The sequence below is a fragment of the Tamandua tetradactyla genome, chromosome 9 (assembly GCF_023851605.1).
Source record: "Tamandua tetradactyla isolate mTamTet1 chromosome 9, mTamTet1.pri, whole genome shotgun sequence".
Lineage (NCBI taxonomy): Eukaryota > Metazoa > Chordata > Mammalia > Pilosa > Myrmecophagidae > Tamandua > Tamandua tetradactyla.
In genome coordinates, this window is record NC_135335.1 from 56,648,833 (window position 1) to 56,665,677 (window position 16,845).

The following is a 16,845-nucleotide window of genomic DNA, read 5'->3' on the forward strand; positions in this document are numbered from 1 at the left end:
TTTAAATTTTCAAGTCTAGCTAAAGTGTACATAAGGCTTCTAAGGTTAAAGCTTTAACTAACTTTCATTTTATGATGATTTTTATTACTCGTTTTGCCGTTATAGACCTATTGAATATACATCCTTGTAATTCTCACTAAATTGGACAGTTATCTTTATGGTAATGGCAATGGTGAAAAGAAATACAATATAATTGGAATCTGTAGACACCACTGAAGAATGATGCTTGCAAACATAAAGGGATTCTAAAATTCTGTGCAAAAGCCACATTTTGAATGTCAGTATTTATTTATAAACTGATACTATTATTTCAGTGGCAGTGTTATCTACTGCTTCTTCTGCATATAAATTATACCTACCTATTTCCGGAAATGATCTGAGAACTCTTACTCCCAGATGCTATGTAAACACATATGTTGTAATCCATTCTTTCATTCAAGAGCTCCATTACTGACATTATCTAAGTAGGAATAAGATCAGTAATAGCAACAATAATTCTGTGGAGTGGATCATAAGTAATTCATCAATAATTATTTTTGCAAATCCAATGGGAAAATATACTTTCTTCAATTTTCTGTTCTATAAACTGGAATGGTAATGAAACCACCCAGGACCAGGTACTAGCAACTTTGCTTCTCTGTAACGTTTATAACTTTTCCTATCTGTAACTTTTCTTTTTTAGCTTGTTTTTCAGGTGGCCAACCAAAAACTATATAGCCTGAGCATGCACAGAAACATGGGCTGGCATTCTTAGATGACTTGGAAGACACTGGGAACAAAAAAGCATCCTCCTGAAGCCAAAGATGTGTGATTTGAGAGACATTAGAAGCAAATCCAGTGTGAAAGGTCATTTAACAAAGAAAATCCAGTCTGGAGTCTTGTGCCTTACTGTATATGGACAAGTGTATGCCGAGCCAATCAAACCGCACCAAATCAACTGTCCTCATAACAGCACCCACCTCCCATCCCAGTAAAATCTCCTTAATCCACAAATTGAGGATGCACATTTGAGTTTTGCCTCCTGTCTTTTTGCTGGTCAACTCAAAATAAAGCTTTTTTTCCCTCAAAATCACGATGTCATTAATTTAACTCTTGTGCATGTCAGGCAGCAAGTTCTTGCTTGGCACAGTAACATCCAACTCACAGGGCAATGCTGAGCATTAAGTAATGAGACCAATACAGTTTATTGGAGGGGCAGATGCATATGGTTATTCCAATTTATGCCTCACCATAATTTCAAATCATTACATTATGGACATTCTTGGTTGTTTGAAGACATTCTACACTGAAAATGCTTAATCTATAAATGCCAGGGACTCTTTATTTCCTAAAGCAGTGGGAGATGCCACAATGCATTCCATTAAGTGGTGCAAGGCAATTCAGCTACATATCTGGATCAATAAGTACAACATTTTTCAGTATTTGCACTACATGTATGTACGAGCACAGCATTCATATCACAGACACAAAGAGTACAGAAGAACTTGCAGTATAGTGAAGGAGGAAGAGCACGTTCATAAGTGCCACCTAACAACACAACATCTCTAGTGGTTATTACTATTGAGTGAAAAGCCTGAACAAGAAGTGCTGTAGGTGTCAGGAGAGAGAGGTGGGTCAGAAGGAGCTCCAGAAAGAAGTGATGTTTCAGATGGATTTTGAATAGGGATTAGGGTTTGGCTGCAATAGAAGAACATTCTGGGGGAATCACGGAAAGATGGCACAGAGGTCCTGTGTGCAGGCATGACTAGGGAGGGGAGTTGCACAGCTTGACTGCTCTGTGGATTCTCCAATTATCAAAGAGTCATAATAATGTGAATATACTGTTTTCTCAAGAAAATCTAAATTTGGCTGTACTGTGTGGGATGCATTAGGCTTTATAAACTAAAAGTGAAACTTACCAGAAGATTAATGCTTGATTCCAATAAATACATATTATAATGGTCTACATCTAATTATTAGGTTAATTTAAGCAAGGACAAATAACAAATAAACAAATATATATTAACTACCAAAAATGCCTATTTGTGCTCATTATGTATATTAAGCTGTGCATGTACAGAATTCAGAGCTGTTTCTCCTGGCTTTCCCATGGCCTCTGTCATCTCAGTTAAGGTAACTGCCATCTCATCATGAACGTTTCTCTAGAACAAACATAAACACTTTCTGGAAAGGCCAAGTCTACCCCCAGGATGAAGCTTTCCAAGGAAGGCAGCCCCAGCAATGCAAGTTCTGGACTCAGGGACCAAAACCAGGATACAGGAGGGCATGGGGGCACTGATGGCCTGATGTGAGTGAGCCCTTCAGGGGCCAGGGATGTTGAAGTAATTGCTGGGAAGGATGACGGGAAAAAGGTATGACCATGTGCACCAGACGGAAAGAACAGAATCCTGGTGGCTGCATTCAGGGAAATGGCCAAGTTTTGGTTGTTCTGTCTTCTCTGTTCCATAATATAGAGGAAATTACAGATGCCTCAAAGGACCTCCCATAATTTTCTCTTCCCAGACACTCAAGGATAAAAATGAAGACACAAGCACTTCTTTGCTTGATCTCATATTTCTCTAAGGGAAACTCATCCGTGACAGAGGGTTTTGTGGACAGAATCAGAAGGCATAGGGGGAGTTTCAAGGCTCAAGTGTTACACCTGAAGGATGAAGAAAGTAAAAGTGTCAAGGCATACATTTTAATTAAACAAAATGATATGTGCTTCCAAACATGATGTGTCAATAAGCTTCTATTGCATTCTGAAGGACAAAGAAGGTGACATATACACACATTCCAGCTGGCACATGTCTGTAGATATTCAAATTGCTGAGGTTTTTGTCTGAGCACATGTTTTTCATTCAGAACAATAACTTTCAATCTTTTATTGGTCACTATATTCAATAAAATAAAATTTTACATTGCAACCCAGTAAACAAACATTCGCACACCGAAACAAGTTTCAACTATAGCACTTAGCTTCAGTATGTACAATTTACTACGATATTTTCTATTCTTTTATTCTCTTTCATTTTTTCTATTCTAATCTATTACATTCTTAAATGTTTCTTTTTCTAACATTAAATCAATTCTGGATCATGGATCACAATGCCCTATATCAAAAATATTCTATTAAAATATCTCTGAAATATCCAAAACATATAGTAGGATTCTATTATATTATATATAAGCATAATACATGCACACACACACACACACACATATATAAATTGTTACATTATCTTCCCTCCTACTTCACCAATCAGAATCAGAACATTTGCCCACAAGCACTCAGAAAGCAAACCTACATGCCCATGGGATGTACTTAAGATAGCTAGATTTCCATGACTGGCTGGAGGAGGCTGTTTTCACTTTGCTTTGTTTTCTGATGTTATTAGTTGCAGCAAGTGTGCAAAAGTTCAGAAGGAAAAAAAATATATATGGGAGGCAGTGAAGATAGTAGGGTAGTCATGATCCAAGGGAACAAGAAAAATACTTTTGGAAGTGATTTTACAGAGCATCTATAGGATGATGCAAATATACTTTATTTGTTTGTATTGTCTATCTTGACAAAAATTATGATATTTACATCTTTGCCAGATGTATTTCTTATAGAGTAAGTGAAGCCTTGAGAGCAGACTTAACATTTTTTAATTCTTAAATTGGTATTGTTTTCATTTTAAAGAGTATCCTTTCTAAATTGTATAAGCTTTAGAACCCACATAATCTAGATCTGCCTCCTGATTGTTGCAGAACAAAAGATAATATAACTTATGTTGCAAAATACTGTAGGTGAGCTAAGGTTTTTCAATGTTCTATCTTCCATCACATTTTAAAGGGTCCCAACACCCCACCCCGTCCACATGTCCCAGGACTTTGGGTCATTACCATGTGATACAGCTGCAAGAACAAGCCCTTTTCAGTATTCCTCAAACAATGTGCTGCTACTATCATCACAATTAGTATTTTTAATGTCTTTAATTTCCATTTTTCCTTCTCTCTCTTTTTTTTTTAACATGGGCAGGCACTGGGAATCGAACCCAGGTCCTCTGGCATGGCAGGCAAGCATTCTTGCCTGCTGAGTGACCGTGGCCCGCCCCTTCTCTTTTTAAACAATCATAATGTAATCATACATGTAACATCTTGCTTTTTTCAATGATTATAATATACATATTCCATCATTCATAGAATTAAAATAACCCATTGTGTGAGTATATTGTAACTCAAAGGAAAGTGTAAAGGCGTGAGTTTATGCTTGTACACAGGATAAGGTTTTTCTCATAACCTGCGCTCCCCCTCTCCCCAACTAGTTAATAAAATCCCAAACAAATAAGCACCTAAAGCCTAAAGGTTTTCAACCCATTTCCTACTGTCTTATGTCACTACATTTTTAGTGAGGGGAGGGTTTCACCATCTCATAAGGATTTAACAATCTATTCCCAAATTAATCTTCCAGTAACTAGCAAGTCTTGTTGTTGCTACTATGAAAATGTTTTCACAAACACATTTTGCTATCCTATCTCCACATCGTATACATCTTCCAGTATTTTGTTTTTCTAAATACCAAAAAACACCAAGCAAACGCAAACATTCCTATTTTGATCATTCCGTTTTTTTTTTTTTTTTTTGCATACGTCTTTCAATGTGCTTTTTTAGGCATTGTTATTGGAAATTATTTTTGTAGAAGAAAGGTCATCTTTTCCTAAAATTCATTAAGACATATCTGATTATTCAGACATGACGAATTCAATTTTTAAAAGGATCATTTTCTCCAATTAATACTGATTAATGAGGTTTCCCTGTCTTTGTACAGAAGAATTATGTCTAAGAAGTGAATTGAAAAGAATCTGGAAAAATCCTTGAATTTAAACCTTTAATTTTTCTTTGCTCAAAAAGAATATTTAAGGGTCAAACACAAACCTCTGAGTGTGGGCACATAGGAGACCACAGTCTATTGGTTTATAATAAAGTTATAATCTCTAGCTGCTTTCCTCTGAGAGAGAGAACAAGCAAACAGCTTTATGTAACTAGAAAAGTCTTCTCGGGCGGGCCGCGGTGGCTCAGCGGGCAAGAGTGCTTGCCTGCCATGCCGGAGGACCCCGGTTCGATTCCCGGCCCCAGCCCATGTAAAACAAACAAACAAACAAAATATAATAAAACAAGAAAATGTTTAAAGATGTTTCCCTTTCTTCCTCCCTTCCTTCCTTCTCTCTGTCTTTCCTTCCCTTCCTTCCTTCTCTCTGTCTTTCCTTCCCTTCCTAAAAAAAAAAAAAAAAAAAAAAAGTCTTCTCCTTCCAGGAGCTGATGGAGACAAACAAGTGGCCTTTTCCTTCTCTAAAGAAATAGAGGGAAGTGTGGCCACCTGCCCAGCCTGCTGGGGCCACCTCCTGTGGATCCCTGTGGACGAGATGTGCAAGTGCATAAGAAATGATCACTGTTATTGGAAGCTGGAGGAAAGACAATCTTTGTTATAAAGTGGAGAAAACTTAGAAAAATTGAGTTCTGATGTTGGATGGAAGACAGAAATTGAAAGCAATGAGTTTGGATATTTAACTGAAGAAATTTCCAAACTCAAAGTGGAAAGTGCAGCCCAGTTTTTCTTGCAGCTTAAAGTAAAATGTGAGAGGAAAGGGTACACTGAGAACTGATCTCTTGGGAAAAAGAAACCAGAAATTGATGGTTTGGAAAATTCTGAGTTTGTGGAAAGTGAGTCCCCAAAGAACAGTGTTCCACATGAGGGATTAACTGAACATAGGTCCGTCAATCATTTCAGTGAACTCAGGGCTGAAGGTACAGTTTTGCATGAAGGATCTATAGAAAGTTCTTTCTGATGGTTTGGACCCCTGTGCCTCACAAATGCAAGGTTGACAAGATTTTGCAAGATTATATGAATGGAACCACAGCCAGCTTGGACTAAAAGATGGAGAAAAGGTATAGATTGAAGAAAAATCATTTCAAGGCAAAACCATGGAAACTGAGGTCTGGATTGAAGACATCTTCTTGGGCCACGAGAATTTTTCCACATGTATAGAAAAATTGAGCCTGCCCTGCCCTTGCAGAGGGTGGGTCTTCCACCCCATTGTTAAGAAAGAGTGTTATCATCCCAGTTTTCTCAGAGCCTTGGAGATTGCCTAGGGTTTGTACACCACCCCAGTGTTTGACGAGGGTGGCCCCATGCTGTGGGGATTGCGGAGAGTTTGCTCTCATCCCAATGCTTGGTGAAAGTGGAAGCTTCACTCCAGTGTTTGAGGAGAGTACATTTGCTACACAAACACTTGAAAGGGTGGGACAGCCACTCCATTTGGACTGGAGGATAAAACATCATTCCATAGATGACTCTCAGACCTTGCAATCTAATGGTGTATGCCCTGCAGGATTTCATAATTATTTGGGACCCATGACCTCTGTTTTCCTTCCAATTTCTTCCTATCAGAATGGAAATGTTTATCTTATGCCTGTCTTTCCTTTGTATCTTGAAAGCAGATAACTTGTTCTCTTAGTTTCACAGATCCACAGGCAGAGGAAAATTGTGCCCCAAGAGAGAGTCACACCTATAACTAACTTTGACGAGAGTCTACTAAACTTTGTTTCTGAAATGATTTAAAGGTTTTGCAATATTGTGATAGGATGAATTTATTTTGGGTACAGAGGTGGTCTGAAGCTATATGTAACCCAGAAACATATATTCTTAAATCTAATCCATTCCTATAAGTATGAAACTGTTGTTAGTAGGACTTTTTGACAATGTTACTTGAGTTTAGGTGTGACCCACCTCATTCAGTTTGGGTCTTAGTCCTATTGCTGGAGTCCTTCACAATAGAATTAATTCAGACATGAGAGCAAGTCATGGAAGCAAGAAGCTAAAAGCAACAAAACCCAGAAGAGAAGACAGAGACCAGCAGACACTCCCATGTGCCTTGCCATGTGGCAGAGGAGCCAAGGATCGTTAATAGCTGGTCTTTGGAAAGAATGCATCATCTTGATGATGCTTCAGTTTGGACATTTTCTCAGCCTCAAACTATAAGCTAATAAATTCCCATTGTTTAAGCCAGCCCATTTCATCATGGTATCTGCTTTAGTCAGCCTAGGAAACAATAGTACTAAAATATATATTTTTTAATCTATGAAACTGTACAACACAAACAGCAAAACTTAAATTAAACCATGGATTACAGTTAATGGTACAATTATAAAAATGTGCTTTCATCAATTGTAACAAATGTACCACCCTAATACCTGGTGTTAATAATGGGGGGGGGGTTATTCTAGTTTGCTAGCTGCCAGAATACAATGTACAAGAAATGGAACAGCTTTTAAAAAGGGGGAATTTACTAAGTTGCTAGTTTACAGTTCTAAGGTCTAAATTAAAGCAAGTCTATAGAAATGCCCAATCTAAGGCATCCATGGAATGATACCTTGGTTCAATAAGGCTGGTGAGGTTCAGAGTTTCTCTCTCAACTAGAAAGACAAAGGTGAACATGGTGACAACTGCTAGCTTTCTCTCCAGGCTTCTTAGTTCATGAAGTTCTCCCAGGGGCATGTTCCCTCTTCATCTCCAAAGGTCTCTGGTTGCATGGGTCTGGTAGTTCTCATGGTTATCTTGTCGTTCTCAAGCTTTCTCCAAAATGCTTCTTCTTTTAAAGGATTCCAGTTAAACTAATCAAGACTCACCTGGAATGGGTGGAGTCACAGCTCCCTCTAATGAAAGGTTAATACCCACAAGTGGGTGAGTCACATCTCCGTGGAGATAACCTAATCAAGTTTTCAGCCTACACTACTGAATATGTATTAAAAGAAACAGTTGCTTCTACAAGATTGATTAAAATTAAAACGTGGCTTTTATAGGGTACATTAATCCTTTCAAAATATAGCACAGGGGGTATATTGAAAACCTTTATTTTATGCTTTATTTTTCTGTAAATCTACAACTTCTCTAATAAAAAGCATGTAAACCAAAGAATAGTTCTCTTTTAGTTAAGAGTATGGGTATATACACACACAAGACAGAGTGAGAGAGAAAGGGGGTGGGGAAAAGATTTGTGGATTGTGAAACAAACACATTGATAAATTTACAATTTATACAATCATTTGTGCATGAATATCTGTAGTTCTTTATTCTCCAAATCAACTCAATTTTTACTCTAAACCCTTAGTGCATGAGCTTTGGGAAACTCAATCTCAGTGATTCGGGATTGTTTCATCCCCCGGGGTATTGCAAAGCAAGACACTTTGGAGATGCGGAGGTGATTTTGGTATGGGGAGGAAACCCGGTGGCAGCTTCAGCGCAGAGAGCAGTGGCCACAGCACAAAGCAGATGGAGGGAGGCAGCAGCAGCTCCACCTCCGCAGTGGAGTCATGACAACCACGGGGTGCCATCCTTTCCAACATTGCAGGAACTTAGTTCCAAGAAGCAAGCCCTGGTGTGGGAACTTAAGGGAGACATCTTTAAGGTGAATCTGAGCAATTCTGCAGCATGATTGAAGAAGCAGGAAGCAGAACAGGTAGATGTGCAACCAGAGAAAGGATGGCTTGCTCTTGGAAGCATGGATTCCAGAAATAGCTACTAGCATTAAGAAGTTGAACAAAGACTATGAATACTATACTATCAAAGAATTTAACATGTAGAAATAAATACTATTAAAATGTTTAGCAGAGTGCCTGCTTGGGCGGCACATATATATACATACCAAAATTGTAATGACACAGAGAAGATTAGCATGGCCTTTGTGCAAGGATGCATGCAAATTCATGAAGCATTCTCTATTTTTAAAAAGGAAAAAAAAAAGTTTAACAGAAAACTCAACAACAAACTTCTGCTGCTTTTTATTTTATTGATAAATTATCATTGTGAAAAAATTAATAAAAGCCCAAATGTTATATGAATGAAAACTTCCTAAGCAATCAGGGTGAAAGGCCAATTTTCAAAAAATGTATACTAATTTTTTCAGAATTGCCATCATTGATCAAAATTCCTCAGTGATTGAAAACAAATAATACATTCTAAATGTATAATAATTTTAACAAAATTAGTCTTCGTTGATGAACACTTTCAAATGCGTAGTTCTGCCCACCTCCTCCTAGTGAGTGGCACCTAACAAGCCACAGGATGCAGCATTGCAGAGAACAGAGAAATATTCTTCCTCTCTCCTTCCTCATACCATTTGTTTAATGAACAAAAACAATTAAAATACTCTGACCGTACATAAGCTAAAATTGTATGTACATTCAAAAGGCAATACTGGCTACCTGTCAAGGTAGAATAAGGGCTAGATTCACCCTTTCTCAAAAAATAACTAAAAACTGATCAAATTAGCTAAAACAACATTTTGCAAGATATGTTCATTATCTTCATTGTTGTAACGGTTGCTTGGATCTATATGTGTGTGCGTGTGTATCACAAAACATCAAATGTACAATATAAATGTGCAATTAGGATCAGTTGATAAGGGACAATGATCTCAGAGAGAAGATAAACAAATATATTAAGCCATGTAATTGCTTCCTGTCTGGAGTGTTTTCAGTCTGTAGCTCAGGAATGGAGAACTCAGATGTAATCTCATGGTCTCCTCAAGTTGAGGAAACAAAACTGGGAATTCAAAGAGGCCTGTATGGCTGGAATTCATGAGGTAGAATGCCATAAGGGAGAGAACTACACAAAGAAAGAACTATGCAGATATGAAAATGATTTGCCTTGAATCTTTAGCAAAATACCAACTAGCACATGCAAATGATAAAAATGACCAAGACTGCACTAAGGTAACTTTCCAGAACCTCCAACCTCCAGATGTGTCTCTGTACCAGATAAGTCCTGAAATGAAGAGGGACCAACCTTTCTAGAACATCAACATGAAAACTTTAGAATAGCCATAGCCCAAATACCTCTAAAGAATGAGAGAAAAATCAAAAGTGATGGTGGAGTTTAACAGAGAAGGTTGGGTCTAACAAATGAGTATGAATGCTGAATCAGTATATTGATATTTCTTTTAATCTCCAGGACCTTACAGCAGCGAGAAATAAAAATCTAAAATTGTGGAGTTGCAACCCATACTAAACTCTGAAATCTGTTCTATAACTAATTGTTGCAATGTACTTTGAAATTTATTGCTTTTTTGTATATACACTTTTTCACAAAAAAAAGATAAAAAGAGAAAAAAGAGTATAATAGGAAGATAGGATTTAACAAATGAATATGACGGCTGAAGCAATATATTGAGATTTATCTTGGTCTCCAGTGTCTTAGAGCAGCTAGGAGAAAAAAATGAAAAAAAAAATAATTGTGGACCTGTAACCCATGCCGAACTTTAAAATCTGTTGTATAACTACTTGTTAAAATGTACTTGGAAATTTTTTGTATATATGTTATCTTTAACAATAAAAATGTTTTTAAAAATCACCAAAACTAGAAAAAGAACTAACTGAAAGGATTAGAGAAAACAATTGACACGGTTTGTGTAGATGTTCCTGTTTCTCCCATCCAGAGTTGTATTAAGGTAGACTATTCAGAAGGATTTAACTCAGTGGTTGGAAAAAATTCAGCCCTAAACTAACTGCTGCTTTGGTACCACTTAATGAAGATTTGAAACAAGACATGGAAAGATCAGACCATTTCTTTGTAACTAAAATGCATCCCACAACAAAGCTGAAGGTATTTATCCAGATACAAAAATAATCTTGTTCAAAAAGATAAATACACAATGTTTCTGGCAACCAATAAATATTACAGGCAATCAAAGAAGCAAGGATATATGACCTATCAGGAAAAAAAAAGTCAATGATCAATACTAACTCAGAAATGGCACAAATAAATAGAATTAGATGATAGTGGCATTTAACACATTATTATAACATTACACTATAGGTTCAAGGAGCTAGAAAAAAGATTGGATGTGGTAAGTAGAGACATAAAAGGTATTAAAAACATGTCCATACAACCACCCACAGATCAAACTCTAGAGAGGAAAGCTACAATGTATGAAATAAAAAATAGAATAGATTAAATTAATACTAATAGCATATTAGATACTGCATAATAAGAGATCAGTGAACTTGAATACATAGCAATAGTAATTATCCAAAATGAAATTGAAGTTAAAACGAGATTGAAAAATTAATACATGGAGTTTCAGTGACATGTGTGAAAAATTCAAGGCAGGCTATGTTCATATATTGGAGTAACTAAAGGAAAAGTGAGAGCAGGGAATTAACAGGAAAAAAAATATCTGAAGAAAGCCTGGTCAACATTTTTCCAAATTTAATGAGAATTATAAACTTAAAGATCCAAGAAACTCAACAAGCTACAATTACAAGAAACATAAAGAATAATATCAAATTAACATCAAATTAACATAAAGACATAAAGGCAACAAAACAAATTTGTCAAGATGGTAGATTACATACATCAGTGTCAATGATTATCTTAAAATAAATTGTAAACACCTCATTAAAAAGTTTGACTTGCGGGCAGTGCAATGGTGGCTCAGTGGCAGAATTCTTGCCTGCCATACTGGAGACCTGGGTTCAATTCCCAGGCCTGCCAATGCAAATTAAAAAAAGAAAAAAAAAAAGGTTTGACTTGTCTTGGTAGATTGGATTTAAAAAACAAGATTCAGATGTTAGCTGCATACACAAATTCACTTTAAATATAAAAGCACAAATAGGTTAAATAAAATGATGCGAAATTATGTATCAGATTAACACTAATCAAAGGAAAGCTGGAGTGACTCACTCCATTTAATATCACATATATTTCAAGGCAAAGAATATCACTAAGGATACAGAGGTACATTTCATAATGATAAAAGAGTTGATAACAATCATAAATGTATATGCAACTGAGAGTTTCAGAATATATCAGGCAAAAACTGATAGAACTGCAAAGAGGCATAGGCAAACCCAAAAGTATAGCTGGTATTGAAATAGCTCTCCATAGTTGATAGATATGTTACAATATTAACAAAAAACTGTCAGTAAAAATATAAAAGACTTGAAAAGCACTGTAAACTGAATTGAGATTTATAAAATCCTCCACTTTACAAACATAGAAGACCTATTTTTTTCAGAAGCATAAAGAACCTTTCCCAGGATAAGTCATATTTTGGGCCATAAAAAAAGTCTCACTAAATTAAAAAAAAATTCAAATCACACAAAATATGTTTTCTGAGTACAAGGAAATTGAGTAAGAAATCAATAACAGAAATACTTGTGGAAAATATCCAAATATTAAGAAATAAAATACACTTCTCAACAAATCTCTTATCATACCAAAGATTGCAAAGATAAGGAGCAGGTAGACTCTTACGATTTCCTGTTGGAAATAAAAAATAGATATATTTTTATTTATTCAGAAATTGCCACTTTGGAAAACAGTACGGCAATTTCTGAATATTTAAAGATATATATGCCATGTGACTCAGACATTATACTCCTGAGTATTTACCCAAGAGTAATTAAAGCAAATGCCCATGTAAAAATTATGTATATATATGTATATTCATAGCAGGTTTATTTGTTATAACTAAAGAATGGAAACAACCAAATATCCATCATCAAGCGAATGGATAAATTAATTGTGACATATTCATATACTCAGATACTATTCAGCAGTAAAAAAAAAATAGACTACTGAAAAAGAGAATGCATACTGTGTGATTCCATTTCTATAAAGCACAAACTAATCTAAAATGTCAGAAAGCAGATAAGTGGTTGACTAGAGCATGTATAAGAGGAGTGGGGGACAGGGATAATTTGAATCTGTAGTGTACCCCAGAAAAGGCATGTTTTTTAATCCTCATTCAGCATTTCTGGGTGGGATCTTTTTTATTGTTTCCATGAGATGTGCCCCCTCCCCCCAATGTGGTGGTGACTTTTGCTTAGGTGATTTCCGTGAAGACGTAACTTCACCCATTCAAGTGGGGTTGCTTACTGGAGCTCTTTAAAAGGGAACCATTTTGGAAAAAACTTCAGAGTCAACAGAGCCCACACAGCCAGAGACTTTTGGAGATGCAGAAATGTCTCTGGGCAAGCTGCTTGAAGAAGCCAGTAGATAAAGCTAGCAGGCATTGCCATGTGTCCTTCCAGCTGTCAGAGATGTCCAGAAGCCAAAGACCCCAGCAGACACTAGCCACGTGCCTTCCCAGCTGACAAAGGTGTTCTGGGTAGCATCGGCCTATCTTGAGTGAAGGTAACCAACCTCTTGTTGGTGCCTTAATTTGGACATTTTCATGGCCTTAGAATGGTACACTTGCCACCTAATTAACTCCCTTTATAAAAGCTAATCCATTTCTGGTATATTGCATTCTGGCTGCTTTAGCAAACCAAAACAGGAGAAGGAATACACAGTGAAAATTAAGGATTACGAAAACAGAAAAATGTTGATGGGATGAATATGTTCATTGTTTTGATTGTGTTGATGGCTTCACATCATACACATATGCTGAAACATATAAAATTGTCCATTTTAAATACATGCAGTTTTGTTGTATCAGTTAGTGTAGGACAAACGTTTAAAAAATGCTTAAAAATTACAAAAAAGGGGATGTGAGTTTAGTTCATTGGTGGAATTCTTGCCTGCCATGTGGGGGACCTGGGTTTGATTCCCTGCCCATGCACTTCCCAAAAACAAACAAACAAGCAAAGAAACAAACGAAAAATCAAACCAACAAAAATAAACAAACAAATAAATTCCACAAAAGGTGCTGCAATAAGGGGATACTCACATGGAAAAGAACGACATGTGACCCCTGCCATAGGGCATACAAAGAAAAAGGAATTACAAAACAGACCTACAGTGTTTAAGGATGTACAAAGTGTAGCAAAACTATGATGTTAAGTAAAGACGTGAGGATGTTTGCTTCATAGCAATACATTAAGTTACGTACCTGTTGCATGGCTTTTTCTGTGCTTTTGTAATATTTCAGACTAACAGGTTTAAAATTACAAAAGGAAAAGAAAACCATTTTATATCTTGCAATTCTGTTTCCATATAAGAACTCATGGTTAAGAGGCAAACGTAATTATTTTAAAATGACACATCCAGTCTAATGATGTTGTACCTTTGTGTTTTACTATATATCCAAAAGCAAATGCTTATAACATTTTTTAAAAATTATATGCTGTATGATGGGTCACATTTCATTATTTTTCCGTGTGAGTATCCTGTTATTGCAGCACCATCGTGGAATTTTTGTTTGTTTGTTTTGCTTGTTTGTTTTTGGGCAAGTGCATGGATCAGGAATTGAAACTGCATGACAGACAAGAATTCCACCATTGAGCTATCCTTGCACCTCTGCTTATAACATTTTATGAAATATAATGTGCAGTCTATTTTTTAATAAATAATTAAAATATCACAGAGGCAAAAAAGCAAAGTCACAAATAAGGCAACATTTCTAGAAATAAGGAAAGGGCAACTTTCCAAAGAAACTAAATATCTGCATCTTTCTCAGACCAGCCTTCACAGGTAAAGGGACTTTGTTGATGTGCTCACTAATGACAAGAGAAAAAACTCTCCCAGGTACAAATCAGTGAATTGTGGGTCCAAACAATTCATAGTATTTATTTTTGCTGGTGACTAATAAAGTCATGGAAGGCTAGAAATAACATTGATAGGCAGTAGAAAACATAGAGGACAATTTTATGTTTCAGCATATGTGTATGATGTGGAGCCATCAACACAATCAAATAGAGGTAAAATTAGATTATTGTGACAATAAAAATAGTAATTTCAACCTCAGTAATTTGGGCTTTTAGGAAAATAATAAAAGGAGAGGGCAAAGGCCATGAATAAAAATGGTTTACAAGGTCAAGTTTGCACATTGACCCCGTCAATGTTAAATGTGGCTGCTGGGAAAGAAATATTTTTGCAATACATATCCAAAGATTAAAGAGTAATTTGAAGATCACAATAAGAAATCCACACAAAAAATCCCAGCCACAAGCAATGAGGCCTGAAACATTCAAACTTGCTCCAGCAACCTGCTTCACACAGAAAAACCTGTCCATGACTTAGAATAAACTAGTTATCTTGCACACTAAGGGAAGAGTCACTGAAAGAAAAATGTGTATTTGATTAGGAAATAAAGTATTTTGGTTTGAATAAAATGATGATCTTACAGTACAGTGTAGTAATAAATGAAGTTGCCAAAACAAATTCCTAACACATTTCACAGAATAAGACAATTTTTCTCTATGGGAACTATTCAGTAGCTACGATGATTAAAATCTCTACAAAATCTTAGAATAGTCCTGTTTGAAGGTGAAGCTGATGACAGGGTTTGTTACAGCACTGTCAGACAAAAACATAGAAATTACATAAGTAAATTTGAATTTTCTAGTAGCCACATTTATAGCCAAATTAAAACTAAAAATAAATAGGTAAAATTAATTTAATAATTCATTTGATCTAACCCGATCTACAATATTAGCGTTCAAAAATATAATCAATATAGAAGAATTGTTAATAAGAAGGTTTGCATTCTTTCTTTCACACTGACTTTTAAATCCAATGCGTGTTATACTTTTAAAACATCTCAATTCAAACTAGACACAGTTCAAGTGCTCAGTAGTCTGTGGTCAGTAGCTATGGTTTGGAGTTTTGAGCATCACAGATCTAGACCTTGAAGTTGCTCAGAGGTGTTCCAAAGCTGCCCTGGGGAGCCAAGTACTCACTCTCCGCCCAAACAGGTTAGGAGTTCACAACTTGTAACAAACAAATCAACTTCATTTGACTGTATTTCACAAATTGAAATTTGCCATAAAATTTCCTTTGGAAACAGATTTGCATCTCCACAAAGGTTTGAAAATCCTTCATTAGACTACTTCATATTTCAGATAAAATTGTGCAAGTCCACAAAAATTATATAACCACTGAGCGCAGCTGTGAGACTGGAACCTGCCCTTCCCTCCTTGCCTGGACCCCTGACATCAGCTGCCCACCATTTGCCCACGAACACATGAGCGTTGCTTTGTGAGAGTGAATGCAGGGATAGTCGAATCATTTCAGAATGGTACGGACTGCCACAGAGGATAACACCCATCAGAGAAAGTTCTCCCTGTTTCTGTTTCTTTACTTTGTGGAGTTTAGTTTTAGTTTTTTGAAATATTTTTTTTTATTTGGAATTAATTTCAAGCCTACAGGACAGTTTAAAAAATAAAACAAAACCCACACAGAGAACTCCACAGAGCTCCCATCCAGATATCCAGATTCACCAACTTTTAACATTTTGTCATATTTGCTTTATCATTCCATCTATCATCTATCTGTTCATGCCATCTCTCAATCTCTCTCTCTCTCTCTCTCTCTATCTATCCAATCATATGGGTGGCAACATAAGTAGAGTTTTGTTTGAACTAGAAATCAAACTAGTCTCTACTTTTTCTTTTGAAGTGCAGGTTCTGTATCATTTTTTTCCTGAAATACAAAGAAAAATGAATGACCCTGTTCAAGATTCCAAAAAGAAGAATGAATTCCATTTGGTTTTAGCTTGTTTTTAGAAGTTTTTATTTTGAAATACTTATAGACTGCAAAGCTAATTCAGAGAGGTCCCCAGTCCCTTTCACCCAGTCCCCCAATAGTTAAATTTCATATATATATAGTATAATTTCAAAACCAGGAAATTCATATTGGTACAATGAATGTGTATAGTCTAACATCATTATTATCATTTATGTAATTTTGCTTAATTACCATTCCAATCAATGTACAGAATTATTCTATCATCACAAAGAAATCCCTCTTGCCACCATCCCTTCTCTCACCATCCATAATCCATGGCAACCATTGATGCTTTCATCTTTATAATTTGTTATTTTAAGAACGTTTCATAAATGAAATCAAGCTTTTACATAACCCTTTGAGATTGCTGTTTT

At 36.1% G+C, this 16,845-nt stretch overlaps 1 pseudogene; it reads left to right on the forward strand.

Moving 5' to 3' along the window:
- Positions 1-8,650: 8,650 nt before the first annotated feature.
- Positions 8,651-8,747, forward strand: LOC143647478 (U6 spliceosomal RNA; annotated as a pseudogene).
- Positions 8,748-16,845: the final 8,098 nt, after the last annotated feature.